The sequence below is a fragment of the Stegodyphus dumicola genome, chromosome X2, assembly GCF_044657685.1.
Source record: "Stegodyphus dumicola isolate Sdum_Otavi_A_Nest chromosome X2, ASM4465768v1".
In the NCBI taxonomy this organism is placed as follows: domain Eukaryota; kingdom Metazoa; phylum Arthropoda; class Arachnida; order Araneae; family Eresidae; genus Stegodyphus; species Stegodyphus dumicola.
This window is the reverse complement of record NC_140781.1, coordinates 123,273,700-123,290,745: the sequence shown is the minus strand read 5'-3', so window position 1 is coordinate 123,290,745 and position 17,046 is coordinate 123,273,700. Positions and strand designations below refer to the sequence as shown.

General features: G+C 31.6%; 1 protein-coding gene across 1 annotated transcript in view; it reads left to right on the top strand.

Moving 5' to 3' along the window:
* The first annotated feature begins 826 nt into the window (after positions 1–826).
* The window catches only part of DAAM (disheveled-associated activator of morphogenesis-like protein), a 173,731-nt gene continuing 157,511 nt past the window's right edge, over positions 827–17,046 (top strand). Inside the window, exon 1 of the mRNA XM_035354125.2 lies at positions 827–996. The gene's annotated coding sequence lies outside the window, so the exon portion shown is untranslated. The remainder of the gene's footprint in view (positions 997–17,046) is intronic.

Genomic DNA, 17,046 nt, shown 5'->3' with positions numbered 1-17,046 from the left:
CTGACATAGAGGGAAAAAAATAAAAAATCTCAGTGCAGGTCATCTTAAGAATTGCACATGAAAGACTGTACACATAAACCATGCCTTTTATCCGTTTTTCTGATCAAAAACGGCAAATAAGTAATTGTAACTATAAATAATAATAAGTTCTATTTAGTTTAATATTGCTTTCTTTAAGATACCCGAAAAATGCTTTCTTAGAGATGCCGGAAAATGAGCTGTAAATTGCAGCTATGTGAAACTTAACTACACAAATAAATAAATTAAATATTTGAATAAATAAAAATGCTACTGGCTGCAATTAACAGCTTTATTTTCGCTAGCGTTCCTAAAAAGAAAATATTTTTTATTCCTATATATACACATGTATCAATTTAAAAGTGAAGAAATTTTATAAAGCTCTCTTTTGTCACAGATCAGATAATATTTTTCTGATTAGGTTACAGGAAAATTGTTAATGGAAGTTGAAAGGAAAATTTAATTAAAACGATAAATCTTAGTATATAGCACCATAATTTCTGCTTTCAATATGCTGAACAACCACATTTTCATCGTGAACAAAGCTAAAATTTCTAGTCGCTTATTTCGCATTGTTTAAACCTAAAACCGTAAAGCTAGATAATGCCAAGCACAATTCGTTCGACTAATATTTCAGAATATAAGAATAGTCCTGTCATCTGTTTTATATTTTGCCATAAAAAGACAAAAACAGAACTTCAAATAAAAGCTAGTTCAGAATTCACCCAGCAGATGGCACTGTTCGGCCCGGAACGTCACAACAAGAAAAGGCGGGGAAACTCGTAGAGTGCCCAGAAGATGCGGATGAAACATCGGGGAGGCTCAAGAGCGAAAGTAATTTCGTAAGCGGCGCATTCATCTTTCTTTCTGCATCATTGATAAAAGTGGTTTTCGGAGAGCGTGGATATATTCATTACCAACCTGGGAAAAACAAAAACGCCCGGTACTCAGCAATGCACAATTTGGAGCGTTGATCAGGTAAATGTTTAAACATTAAATGCTTCAGCTTCTGTTAGGAGGTAAAAGGGGTTGACCTGCGCGCCGGGGGCTTGCGCGAGGCAATGATTTGAGCCCAGAAATTGTTATTTATCAATAACTGCAAAGCTACGCATAGCAAAGTAGAGCTGAATTTGAAATAGCACTTTTGAAATTCGTTCAATCTTTTAATTTAATTAAAACAAATTGTTTAAAGGAGCACCAAAATGTTCATTTTTAGATCAGTGTAATATTTTCTGAACAATATATTCGTTCAAAAGAGGTCACTGACTCTAGCCGACAGTTCACTGATCCCTTTTTAACCTAGAAATATTCTCCTGGAAGTATTTTAAGGTCACTTTTAAAAAAGTGTAAGTTAAAGAAAACTTCAGATGTGTTTTAATATATGTTGAAGTAAAGGTATAAATTAAAAATTGATCGTAATTGAGCGAAAACATATTTATATATATGAAAATAATTGAAAATAATTTTTCTTAAAGATATTCACGTTGAAATCTACCGGGGAATGAAATGATACGAGAGTAGCTGAAATCAGAACGCTTCTATACTACAAAATAACAACGATTCAAAAAATTCATACTATGCACATAGTAATAATAGCTAAGTAAATGACTGTAAAAATAAATAAAGTTTTATAATCACATAATAATATGGCTTCGCTGTAGCGCATTCATTTTATACCTCAAAAACACTGAACAGGAAATTAAATTTCTTCTTTTAGCTATAAATAAAAAACGAAATTAACTTAGAACATATTAAATTAAACAAAATATTACGTTTTTAAAATATTAGGTATTGTTACAATTTTAGGTAAAAATTCACAACATATTACATTTTTACCTAAAATATTGCTTATGATAAAATTTACAATTATGTCTGTGCACATATGAAAGTTTTATGCATTGCAATTTATGGTAATTTTTGTGAATTTTTTTCTTTTCAAAGTTGCATATCAGTTCTGGAGTTCCAATTAACTATGAAAGTATCCTCTATGGTTATGCTGTTGGATTTTTGTTTTTGTGTTCGAAATAAAGAAACGTCACGAGAAAATGTATGTAGAAGTAAATTAAAGAAACTGTACAGTTGAATTAATTAAGTTCTTTCGTAGTAAAAACCACAGAAGTTTACTTCCGAAAGTGATGCATGTTAAAACCTCCATGCAAATTTTTATTAGATATGAATCTGGATTTTAATCGCAAAAAAGTAGGAATATCTGAGCAGTTCAATAAAAAAAATTTGAATAAATTAATTTTTCTGAATTCCCTAAGAACATATTCTGATTTAAAGACTGATTTCACACGAATAGAATTAAACAGATAATGCATTGATTGTATATGTGTTGAATAGCTGGAAATTTAAGATCAGATGACCGAATAATAACCGATGCACTTAAATTGTTTTTTCTTTTAAAACTGACTTGTTTTCAAAACTTTAATAAATGAAATATTAATTGTAAATGCTATTGGCCATGTATTAATTCTATATGTAAGTACTTACTTTCATTTTATTCCCATGTTTAAAAATAATAGAAAATCCAAAATGAAATTCCGTCTATTTAAATAATCCAAACTCCGAGATGAAATTCATTTTGTTCAAGAAATTAAACAAACAGAAAGTTGATATATCTACCCTTTTATTTGTGGGTAGTAATTAACAAGAGCATACTTAAGAGTATTAAAAGATTTTTATATGTAATTGCATTTGCAAATCGGTAAAATGTAATTGAAAATATTTTTTAATAAAGGAGGCATTAAAATAAAATTAAAAAAAATAAGAGCACAGTCCAAAGGACTTTTCAGATGGCGAAATAAATTTCCTTTAAACTCTCCATATTCATTAAAATGTATCAGGTTTAGTAATGATTTTAATTAAAGATATATTTTCCCTAGTGTTTGAAAGTGTGATTTCATGATTTTTTAATTTCTTTTTTTTCAATTTTTTCAATAGAAGGCTTTGCGATTGTTTTATTTTCCTTTTATTTATTTTATTCTTTTAATTAATCCCTTATTTTAATTTCGTGTTCTGTTTGGTGGGGACTATTAATAGGAAACTTCAGCCACTCTTTTAAAAAAATATTTGTTACCCTAAAATGCGTCGTGATCCAAAGACTACACACCACTGATTTAAAGAATAATAATTTGGAAAAATTGCGGAAAATCATTTTGCAGTTTGAACACGCATAGGGCTGTATCTAAATCTCTAGAAATGTATACAGTTTATCTGTAAGGTATACGCCATTCTAGGGTTGAGATTTTCCTAGTTTTAACTTTTACGTACGAATTTAGAGTGCTGAAAAAAAATTCACCAGATGAAATCTACTGAAGAAGACTATCGTGATCCATATATACAGATTTATTTCTTAATCAAGGCCTAGAAACCGCAACTGAAAATTTCAATCCTTTTTATCTGCCTTTAAATCAAATTAGTTAGCGAGAATTATTTCATCCTTTAAAGGCAACGACGGTATATAAAAATCATAAATCTTGCTTCAAGACATGAAGAATTATATATACACTTTTTCTGTTGCCAGACAAGTACTTCACTAAGTACTGATCACGGTCTTCCTCTTCCATTCTCCTATAATATGTGAGACGAGGTCTGGCAACTGCTAAATTGCTTGTTTATTGAGAGGCAGGAAATCAAGAATTAGACGAGATTTTCCTCTTCCCCACTCCATCAAACAACAGTAGAGCTTTTGAAGATCCTTCTTCCCCCAAAAAGAATGGAGTGTGAGGAACTGTTCTTGACATGGACTAAATATTTCATCAGATTTAATGATTCACCGCCATGGTTGGGAAAATCAATGGTTGCTAATTATTTCCTGCTATTGAATTACATCCACTTTGCCAATACGTATTAACCTATTCATTTTGCTGTCGGAGCATCAGATTTATAAAATATAATATTGTTAGCCCGCATTTTAAATACTGAAAAATTCTAAAAATATACTGAAGTACGCTTTTTGTAGCAATATGTTTAGAATTATTTCTTGGTTATAAAATTATACTTCCCTGACTACCAAATATTGAAATAATTACTGAGGAAAGTTACTTGACTGCCATATGATGCAGAGAGTTATAATGCAAAGAATTTTATATATTGATAGACATTATTAAAAGATGTGCATCAGTTTCTTATAGCCATGTATTTTTAACATCACGTCAACTGCTAAACAATTTTATTTTCAGTTTATTCCATGAATATCTTATGACTTACAGTTTATATAATTTCATTTGTTTGGTAACATGTGACACAATAATGCAGTTTGTCTGTATAAGGCGAGAAACTTTGTTTTGTGCACTGAAATCGAAGATTATAATCACCAGAACACTTACCGTTTTATTACATATTTAAACATTTCTTTAGGCAAGTTAGTCTTGCCAGACTTTGTTCTTGGGAACATAACGAAATACTCGTATTAATAATGAGCAAAAAATGCTATCTTATTAAAGGACAGATAATTTTGAGTATGGATAAATATTTATTATGTAATTGTTAATCTATAATACGTTTTTACATATGATCTAGTAGATTGTTAACTTGAATCATAACCAGCTTAAAGCTGAAATACTGTACTTAAGCTGAATTATGTGAAATAAAAAATTTTTAAATGTTTAAGTAACATTTTTGTATTCGCCAGAATAAACAAGAAAAAGCGATGTCCTAAAATAAAGTAATAATTTAGATACAATTTTCATCGAAACATTTTTTATGTTACCAGAAATAAGTTTATAAATTGCAATTGAACTATTAAGTTACTTTTTGTACATATTTGTATCATAGTTTTGAAAAATCTAGCATGTGAAATTATTGAAAAATTTAAGCTTTACATAAGAAAATTTCTTCACGTTTGGCCTTTTAAAAATGCTAATTGTTTTCCAATTTCAGTAATTTTATATCAATAATCAATATTCAACGAATTCTGATTCCCTGTTGCTTGTTAGAAAATTCTTCAAATAACATGCTACGGTTTAGTGAATTAAATCCTATTTAATGTAATTAATTTTATAATGTAACACCAAAAAAGTATTTCAACATGGTCTTGATCCATACCTTCTTTTTTTAGCCTACAGACTATGTAGTAACCGAAGCCAATAATACATTTTTAATTTCTACTTTACAGTAAGAAACCAGTTTCTTCTACAACCTTCTTGTAACTTTGCATTTGACTATTTAATAAGTGAGGTTCCGAAATAAAAGAGTTGAAATTAAAATTTCCTTTTTAGGCGATAATAAAAACTACATAATAAAAATAAGGGCCATTTTGATCACGATGATTGGTTTCCATTATCGTCATCCCAAGTATTTGAAATAATGAATAGGTTCTTTAATTATTTTATTTTTTGATTAATTTTACTTTGAACAAATGTTTAGTATTTAAATAAAAGCTTTAATACTTTACACTTTTTAAAACTTTATGTTAGCAATCTTTAACAGTTAAAGCAAACCTTTTAAAAACAAAAAAGGTTTTACGCTGTTTTATTTTATTGATTAATTATATTTTAAACAAGCTTTTAATGGCTAAATGAAATCTTTATTAGTAAATAATTAGAAACTAGACTTTTAATAACTGCCTGGCCTTTTATGTCACTTCGTTTAAAAAGAAGCCGCCTTTGGTATCAATAGGCAATATTCAGAAGAGTTGAGCTGAAAATCTATAGTACACTCTCATTGGATAAAACAATACTATCTTAATCACAAAAAATAATTTTTATAGAAGCATGGCTTCTGAAATAGTTTACCCACTATTATTTTCTTGAGGCTTACAGACTGTAAAGATGCTACCAGTAACCTTTCGGTTTTCATGTATAGCAGGGTACTTAACAGTTTCATTTGTATTACGATGTACTGCATCGAAACGTTACGAAATTTTTATGTAAAGGGACACAGAAAATTAGTCCATATGGCTTCGTACGTATGTTAGCACTCTCTGGAAAAGTCTGTTTGAATTAATAAAAAATTCCTTACATGATGGACAAATCTTTGAACTAGTTTTCCTGTGTATTTCGCAGATTACATGGATGCTAAAAATATTTCCCATGAATTCGCTTTCTGTGATGCGTAAAATCAAGGCAGTCGTGCGATTTTATGCTTTCACCAAAAACACTGTATCATGCTTAATCAAACTTTTCCCTCGTTTCACTTTCTCAAGGCGTTTAAGGTTCACTGCCCATGTTTTGATTGTGTGCTTTATTTGCATGCAGGAAACCAAATAAGTGTTTTTTGTAAGTTGTTTTGTTTAGTTTTCTCAACTGACAGATAGTTGTTGGTTCAACTCCGTTAGTTAATGTAGAGATTTTCCTAGGAGAAGGCATTGTGCAGTTGATTGCAGTTATTTTACGTTAATGTAATACCATATCTTTGTTTAATAACAGCTATTCTATTAGTCAGCAAAACGTTTCCGTTCTATGCAATAACGATAAAACACATGATTGATGAATAGTTCAATGGGTTTTGATTGACTTTTAATGCTACAAGAAGTGAGATCTTCGATGCAATTTGATGGGATATTACGATGATCAGAAATTTAAATTAAGAATCACTCATAACTTGGGTAAGTAGAAAAATGTATTTAATACCTGTATTTTAGAGCAAGTTAATTAAATCATAATTAACCCCTTAAAATTCGCTTAAATTTCATGAAAAGCGATTATTGCTTTATTGAAGAAATAAAACTGTAATCTTGTTTCTGAATGAGAGATAAGATTGAAATCTATAAATGCTACTGATGCTATCCAACTGGCTTTCGTGTTTTATTATGTTTTTCGTAATTTTTTACATTTTACATTTTAAAGCCTTTTAACATTTTAACTTTTTTAGGTTTTTACATTTTTTAAGTTTTATTAAGAGTTTCCCTAATAAGACCTAAAATTTCAAGAAAGTTTACCGGATATGATATAAAAGTTATATTTCGAGCTATTTAGAAGGAATGTTCTCCAAAGTTTCAGCCCGGCGGTAATACGAGTGTGATTAACAGAAAATGTAACTCTGTTGTTCACATCGATGAGAGCGAACAGTAAGGGATTAATCATATTCCTAATATATGTGTAAATAACTCGCTTCTTGGATACACGATTTAGAATATGATGTCCTTTTGAGAATATAATTTCATGCACTTAAACTATTGAATTATTAAAAATCCTAAAGGTGAATCAGATAGGTTATTTTATTATCCCGAAAAACGTAATCTCTGTCTCCCTATATAAAGAATACTTCCATGAAGGACCTATTAAAAAGGAACTGGCTAGTAATTATGTTATGTAGGGTGAAAAGCATGAAAAACTCGGGAGCCATCTGGTTTTTGGTAGTTCCTACAGAAGCAGGGGTAACTAATATCCCCAAAGTGCATACAGGCTACCGAACTTAGAGGATTGCCTTCGTGGTGGAATTTATAGTAGAAAAATACTCCAATTTTTTATTACCCGTGGAGAAAAACTTGAACCCTGAGTAAGTTATCCAGTCCCAGGAATGACAGTTGCTTCACGGTGTCCCGTTATCTAGGTGTCTATATCTTTGTGCAGGTTGGCCACTGCTTGAAAAGGCAGAAACCTTCCTAAGGATACCTATCCGTTTGCGAAAATCAGTTTCTAACTTGTGAAAAGCGAACTTCTTAAATGAGGATGTAGAACTTTTATTTGCTTTCATTAGCAAACTATACTTGCCTAGCGATGTTTTGACCTAAAGGTGCCCGCGCCTTTCTGAAGCCTGCTCTATACAGAGATGCGAACACCTATATACCGGACACTCTTACGAAGGTTTCTGGCTTTTCCAACAATGGCTGACTTAAATAAAAGTGTCAACACCGTTATTATGAAAGTATCCCTCTGGAGCGAATGCAGCTTATTCGAAACTGTTATTTTTTATAACACTTACGTCACCGATGAGACTAAACTCACAGGCATATATACATAGCAAAGGAGACCTTAAACTATAGAATTTGTAGTAGAAAAATATTCCGATTTTAGGCTATAAACGTGCTACATACATACGCTATAAAAGTGTTCTTGTAGTATATGATAAATTGATGAAGCACTAGAGAAATGATGTTATAATACTCATCTGTAGCATGTTCTCAGTTGTCAAAACTGACTCCTAATTACTAATTTTTACTCTACTACTTTTACTAACAATTTTTCGCAACTTCCACTGTGTTAGATAATTAAAAGTAATTCTGAAAATAAAATAAATGTACTTGTTCTTGAATAGCTAAAGGAAAGAATGATATGCTATTAATTCTGATGTGAATTATCAAATACGCAGTCATAAATATTAAGTAGCAGTTTACATTTCTTCTAGGAAGGGATAGAATTCTAATTGCCTTCTAAATCTTTCTGAATCTAAATTTAATATCTGGCTAGTTAAGAATGTTGTGATTTTCAAAGACAATGTAAGAATGGTATTAACATTAAGAACTATGAAAATACTTTGACTGATACAGGTCTTAGAATAGAAGTACAAGAAAGATATTTTTAAGCATAAATAATAAGTAGCTTAATTTAGAAGTCAAACAACAAAAATCAGCGTTATATTTTCAAATTTTCACAGGACTAGTGTCGATGGTTTTACCGAACCATCATCCTCAGCTTCCGGGGCCCACCAGCGGCCGAGCGGTAAAGTCGCTGAACACTGGTAGTTCGGTCCGAGGTTCGAATCCCGCGAACGGGCTGGCTGCATGGGCGTTTTCGTGGTTATTCCCATGTGTAACGTGTATACGAGCCAGTTTCCCTTACAAAGTCCTCCACGAAGGCATCCCTCCCCTTAGGCAGATAGCCCTCGAGGCTTTGCCATAATCACACACACACATCCTCAGCTTCCAAAAGCTGCCAAAAGCTAGTTTCGATGGTTCCGTAAAACCATCGAAATTAGTCCTGTGAAAATTTGAAAATATATCACTGATTTTTGTTGTTTGACTTCTAAATTAGTACTTGTTCGGCATGTAATGGTATCACAAATAATAAGTAGCTTTTTTCCTAATAATATGTATGAGAATTGCATAATCTTACAATATATAACAGATATTTAAAAAAGGGAAAAGATATAGAAATATTTGCGATTATGCTATAAAGCAATAAAGGACTAAACTTAGAAATATATAAGAATATACAGCCTTAAAGATTGAAAATGAATTTCAAGCAATGCTAAATAAAAAGACAGTGTAAAAGATATAAACTTATCTTAAGAAAAATGTAAGCAAGATACACAAGTAAATTAAAAAGAGAATTGTTTGGTTAAATTATTTAATGAAAGAAACAGAAACTGTGTATGTAACTTAAGGCCATTAATTTGATTTGATTTCTCTTGCAAAAATGAGGTTATGAAGAATACATTACATTATAAGGTATTTCTCCCGCCTTCTGAGCATGCCTTCGTGGTGTAATGGCCAGCAAACTTGGCGCGTATTCGAGAGGTCCGTGGTTCGAGTCCCGGCTAGGGCATTGCTCATTTTTCACGTCTCCTGCTTCGAAATAGCCTAATGTCCCTACAACTTAACGCATATGTATTATGTACAGCAAAATTTAAGCTCAACTGAAGCTCAAAGAATTTTAGGTCCGACACTTCTCATTTTTGGGGTGAATTTGTAATTACTGATTTAACTCGACCGAAGCTCAAAGAATTCTAGGTCTAACACTTCTAATTTCGGGGATAAATTTATAATTCCTGATTTTTGAAGTAAAATCGCAATTCCAGCCAGGGTCCCCCCCCCAAAAAAAAATGAGCTGCCCGATTTACAAAATTGGAGGTGCCAGGCAAAATGGAGATGAACTATTGCAGGGGCTCAGTTTTAGTTTTTTTCACTGTAGTATATGTCCTATAACTGAAAAATGCATGAAAGTTTACATATTTTATGTACTATAGAAAAGTCTGTAGGCCCCTGTGAAAGAGAAGTCCCCGCTTGCCATTGCGGAAATCAGACCTTGGAGCTTTGTTGTAAAACATTTCTTAAGTATAGACGCCAGAGGAACGTCTAAAATGTTAGATTTTGTATTTTATATATATATATTTTAAATTTAGAAATAGGAAAAAGTGAATCTTTGGCCCATTTAAAATACCTTTGGAAGTGGAAGCATATGTCTACGACCAGTGGTTGCGAAAATAAAGGCCAGGTAAAAACTTTTGTCAACATGAAGTATATATGTGTATGAACGTATGTGTGCACGCGCTTAATTTTTTTAAAACAATACTATCATTTAAATTTTTTATAGGGAGAGATTTATATGTATATATAGGCATCATTTTAATATGTGGTATTTTTTGTAGGGAGAGATTTATATTTTGCTTATTATTTGGTTCATTTCTCAATATTCTACTTATTTATTCTGTTCACGTTTCTTGGGTTTCCTGGCGAACTTTCGTAGAATTCAGGCATTTCTAATTTTAGAAAGTATGCACAGTGATTTACAGTCAAATTATGTTAACCGTATGCACATATTGATAATTTTCTTACGTGAGATTTTCTTATAACAGATTTGTATTTCAATTTTTCACTCTCAAGTCATTTTTCGTTATTGTATCATGATTAGGTAAACAAATATTTTATAACTTATAACTTTTTTATTCATAAATAAAGAAACGATTAGCAACCATAATCAATAAATTTATTTTTTAAGATAAATATATGAGTTTGTTGAATATAAAAAAGCACTGGATATCGGTGCAGATGTAGTCAGTTTCGCAATGTCATATATAAGCAGCTTTAGAAAAAGAGTAAAAAATTATTTAAACAATAATACAGAAAAAAATCTAATTCTTTTCAGATTATAATTGTGAATGTGAAACTAATTTAATGCAATATATTTATAAAAAAAAGATGAGGATAATATATGTGAAAATAACTAAATGTAAAGATTTAAAAAAAAAATGAAGGATATTTTCAAAGTTACTTTATGATTTCTTGTTAACTTATGATTAAATGCGTTTTATTCTATGCAAATATCACAGCACAACAAGTTCATGTTTTCGTATGTAACGTTATTATACAGCATAAGTCGTATAGTAACATTGCTAGATTTTTATTAAAACAAGCGGTAGAAAACATAAAGCTGATAAATTTTTACAAAGTGTGGACTTTTCCTTCTTTTTCATAATAATCCATGTTTACATCGAAAGGAAAAAATTCTTTAATAATACAGGGAGCAAATGACTTGAGAAAAATTCATAATGATCATGTATAGTGATAGCGGATAAAAATTTAATCTTGGTCTTAAGTAATTCTTCACGCATAGATTCTGCATAGATTTTATCAATAATGAAAGGGAAAGAAGACTAAATTCTGGTCGAATCCCCCTTCTCCCCATGGAAAGGCATGATATCATGGAAGTACAGCAATCAGGTTTCTGAAAATAGTAAGTGAACTTAAGGAAAGGAATACTTAAAGACTGAATGAATTTTCAGGGAGCCAGATAATCCTCTGAAATTAACATACGAACGAAAGCGATTTAATGCTTTAATAAAGAAACAAGCATAATGCAGAGAAAATGTAATAAACTGAACAGGACAGATAAATTTTTATAATGCAGCAGTGATATTCAAATATCAATATTTTGATTTTTGTCAAAATTGTTTGAGATATTAAGCCACTTTTTATCAAGCTACTTTTTCAAAATTGAAACTTTTAGGAAAATAAATATGTATCAGTTTTGAAGATATCCCCTAATCACTTATAAATTAGATTTCAAGAGGGAGAGATAAATAAAGAAATAAAGATATTTTAGAAATTAATAGCATTTTCTTTTGAAAAAAAATTGTTTATCATTTATTATTATTTTAATTGTCCGTAATATAATGTTAACATAAACCCGAGAAGGATCTCATTAGTCTGTTTCTTCTTACCATTCGGTTTCATTTTCAGTTTGAGCCCACCAGCGGCCGAGCGGTAAAGTCGCTGAACACTGGTAGTTCGGTCCGAGGTTCAAATCCCGCGAACGGGCTGGCTGCATGGGTGTTTTCGTGGTTTTTCCCATGTGTAACGTGCATACGAGCCAGTTTCCCTTAGAAAGTCCTCCACGAAGCCATCCCTCCTCTTAGGCAGATAGCCCTAGTGTGCTTTGCCATAATTAAATACACCACACCATTTTCAGTTTGAGAACATTACACTCAAGTGCTTTTACATAAACTCACTTTTTAATTTTGCTCTCGCAAAAAGGGTTTAAAAAATGAAAAATCGAAAAAGTTATTCTGGAAATCAACTGGGAAGGGTTTATTGTTTAATTACTGTAGATGACGTAATTTCCCTTATTCCCAAAATTTCCTCTCTGGGAAGTAAAGTGTTCTTCTCTAATTTTCTCAGCAAACATTAAAAAATTGCTATGCTGGCCTCAGCCTTATCCAAGACGCAAAGAATGTGTATGCTTAGAATACTATGTGAAAGAAAAAAAAAAAAAAAAAAAAACGCTCACCTGTTTCCAGTCTGTTACACTCACCTGAGGCATGCGGTCATAATCCCCTAACATTTTAAGGCAACAATATTCAAAATTTTAACTCATATTACATACATCATCGCCCGAGACGTGATCTAGGTCTAATGTTGCTGATGATACATTGGCCACCCAGCCGAAGGGGTGAGTCAGCCGTAATAACCACGCCTTCCCTGCTGTATTCGATTACCCCTGCTGTTCTTTGTTTACTGTCACTCCGCTCGCAATGACAGCTATCCCAAAATCCACTTTAAAAAGATGTAATAATGGGCATATCTCGCACTAATGCTGAAAATTTTACACTGCTTAAAAATCCGATATATTCTAATTTCCTTTGAGAAATTAACAGCTCCCGTATAAATGTTCAAATATATGGAATTCATAATGCATGGAAATTTTACATTATACCTAATTTGCATCAAGTAGCAAAAAAAAAAAAAAAAAAAAAAGTATGACATTCTGATATGCTTCTATAATTACATTTTAATGTAAAAAAATCTTAAGTGTTGAGAATTTCATAATCGTTGGATTTAAAAGTAACAACAAATTGAAAATGATGGGGAAAAATTGTTTAATAGCAAGATTCGAGGAACCATTTCAGAGTAAGTACCAATATGATTTGTATTTCAATTTCATTACTTTGTGAGTTACATTTATCCTTGGAAGTTAAGGAATTTTTAAAAACATTAAATAGGAATTGCAGTAGATCTGATATAACTCAGTTAAGTTTCCTGTTAGTTGGAAAATTTTCGAGGCCCACCATTACCTAAACTAAAACAATTAATTTAAAAAATTAAAACTTAAATATTTGTAACCAAAGAGAATAGAATGAGAAGACGGGAGAAAAAGAAGGGAGAGACTCGAAGACGTTAGAACCTCATCGAGGGAGGGGAGAGCAAATTACTCCAGCTAGTGTGTTTCTAAAAAAGGGAGGGGGATTTTAGTATATTATGATTATTGATATACCATAAATATTGATGTAATTATGTATAACCGATAATGTATATATGGTGTATTTTATATTTGTTGGTTGTTATTGGTGTATTTTATATTTGTTGGTTGTTATTGGTGTATTTTATATCACCATCATTAATATATTATTAATGCATAAGTAGAAAGTAGTAAACGAAAAAGAGAGACCTATTTGGGCAAACATTTTGCGCATTAAGCTGCAGAATTTTAAAATATTTGCACAGAAGAGAAACGTTCAAAATAGTAATGCTATAAAGCACATTTGATACTGCAGTTCCAGAGTAAAAAAGTTACACCAAGTATGAACAATAATATAATATTTAAAGCAGTAAAAGTTATTCGAAAAAGCCTACAGTAATAACTACAAAACGACGTAAACTTCATGAACTGGAACTGCAGTATCAAATGTGCTTTATAGCATTAGCTATTTTGAACTTTCCTCTTCTGTGCAATTTTTAAAACATATATATATTGAAAAATTAATATACTATATTCATTAACAATATATTAATAATGGTATTTAATAATTCAGTATCATTGCATTATTAATAATGTCTTTAATAAAATATTAATTGTTAATCAAACTTATGCATATGCAAAAAATATAGTATTAAGATAATTATCATAAATATTTATTATCGAGCACGAAATAAAAAATTCATTTCAAATATTATACATAATAATTTATTTATTAAAGGTGGTGTGGTGTATTTAATTACGGCAAAGCACACTAGGGCTATCTGCCTAAGGGGAGGGATGCCTTCGTGGAGGACTTTCTAAGGGAAACTGGCTCGTATACACGTTACACATGATGAAAACCACGAAAACACCCATGCAGCCAGCCCGTTCGCGGGATTCGAACCTCGAACCGAACTACCAGTGTTCAGCGACTTTACCGCTCGGCCGGTGGTGGGCTTATTTATTAAAGAATATTGATTATATTATCTCCTAAGATTAATTTTAGTAGAATTATATTAAAAGAGTGAATTCATACTTAGTAAGTTCAATTTCGAAAAATGTTTTAAAGAATTCAAAATTAAATATTAAACTAGTTCATTTATGCAAAATGCAATATTTTAATGCATACCTTATAGAAAATTATGCACATTTTCCTTTTCAGAATTGTATACTATTTAGAAAATGAACCTCCCCAAAATCTATGTTTATATTATATTGCCATATTTTTCTCTATTAAATAAAAATTTACTATTGCTAAAATAATCTGAAAAGCGGATCCTTCTAGCAAGAGGATCCAATGAATTAAAGATAGATGCGACTATTCGTGTCCCTCCCCAGTCACCCCTCTACTTTGTTATCATCAGTAATAAAGCGATATCCTTATAGAAGTTTGAAGACAAAAGTTTTGATTGGGCTTTTAAACAAAGATGTTTAAAAGCCCAAGCAAAACAGAAGAGATCTTACGAAGTGAAATTTTACCTGGCTGTTTGACTGCATGCAATATCTCTAAAATATATAAATTCGACCTTTGATTATTTGAGATAACTAGGACCTCAGTTAACGGAAAACGCTGTTAATACAGACTAAATTTTTTAAATCATAGAGTTTTCCTTTCTACAGGATTTTCTGAATTTGTTTGTCTGAAGTTCTAAAAATAAATGCGCAAAGACAATTATTAATATTTAATGCACTTTTTTATTGCAAGAAACTAGTTTCCTCAACAAATAATTCTTGCAAGATTTTATTTCATGCAAAACTGTAAAAAGCAAACTCCATCTATTTTTACCTAAACTGTGAAACTTTGTTAATCAGCATGCATTTTTGTTAGATAATGTTTTTCAAAAAGTGTGTTAACCTTTTTTGTAATATTTATCTGCTACCGCACGATTACATTACTTTTTGGTCACCAAAAGATCTACAAGAGAAGAATCCTGACATTGGTTTAAATAGTATTAAAGAGCTCTGCTGAAGACTTAAGTCCCGACGAATCTGGATGTATTGTAGTTTTCATGATTTTCCCAATTGTAACATATTGTTACGTACAACGGATTCGTAATAGATTGAATGCACATAGAACTGATGATAGCTTTATAAGGTACTTTTTCCCTCCTTTCCGCATGCCTTCGTGGTGTAATTGGAAACATACTCGACGCACATTCGGGAGGTCTGGAGTTCGAATCCCAGCGAGGGCAATGCACATTTTCCACATCTCTAGTCAAAAAAAAAAAAAAAAAAAAAAAAAAAAAAAAAAAAAACTAGTTTCAGTTGGAGCTCAAATTAAAAGGAGATGGACGATAATTCGCCACCACCGAGATTTGGCGACTGGGTCTCCTAATCTCCATTCGCCCTTTAAAGTGGAGAGTATATAAGGTATTTGCTGCCTCCTTTTCGCATACCTTCGTGGTGTTATTGGAAGCATACTCGACGCGTCTTCGAGAGGTTCAGGGTTCGAGGCCATTGAAGATTTTTCATGTCTCCTGCTTAAAAAAAAAAAAAAAAGAACCAATGGTTCTACAGCTTGATAAAATGTATTTTACCAAAAGAAATACCTCACAGTTCTCGAACTTTTCACAAAAACAGTCGGGCAACTCTTCACAGTACAGCAGAGTATAATCAGAAATCGCTCTTCAAACTTCTAAGAACGTTAAATACGACGCAATGCAAAGCGCATCTGAAGGGGGAACTCAAACAGAGATACCTGAATACTTCGAACTTACGCTGAACTAAACAACTAATAACCGAGAAACTGATGCTCTCTCCGATTAAATCCTTGATATAGTTTTTAATCTGGCCGCCGAGATATTTCTAGTACTTTCTACTTCTTGAGATTACTGGAAAGCATATAAAGGCCGGATACGGTTACATTTGCATATAAAGTCAATTACAGTTATTCATTTACAATACCTACCTACTACGATGATACAGGGACCGGAACAAAACGTTGCCAAATGGTCGCCAAGTTTGGCGACTTTTGGCGATTTCTCGCCTTGGTGACAAAAAGTAGTCGCTAAAACCATCACCAGCATGACGATATCTCGCCAGTTTAGCGATATAGCCATTTATTCAATGTTAATTAGACTTGCCTCTGTATTCTTATGTTTCCGGCATAGCATTATCTCTTTAGATTTTCATGTTACCTACAGGAAAAACATACAACAACTTGACATATAATTTCATTAAAATTACTGATATCTATACAAAATTCGTAACAGTATATATGAGCCAATTTCCTTTAAAATGTCTTCAAAGTCTCCCTCTTTTTAGTACAGAGCTCGCGTGTGTTTTTCCATAAAGAAAATAAACCAAGACATTCAGCATAACTAATTTGAAAATTTGGTTCGCTGTTTTCTACATATATGCATTCCCAAACGCTATCTTCTTGTCCTTTGAAACATTTCTACGAATTAATTATCACTTAGCGTTGCTTTCATTTTTAATACACATAAAACAAAGTTTTTTTTTTATCGCAGTGCACAGTAGAAAGGCCGTTAAATGATCCTTTATTGATAAAAAAAAAAAGGCCAAAACATGAATTACTGATAAAATTCTCAAATATTACTGATTTGGGCTCTTCCTTTTCTATTAACACTGCATTTCCTCAATTACGTCTTTAAACTGATTGTCAGCTCGGTTAACAGAGATCTCGGTTGACAGAAGCCTGGTTAATAGAGGCAACTGTATATCAATA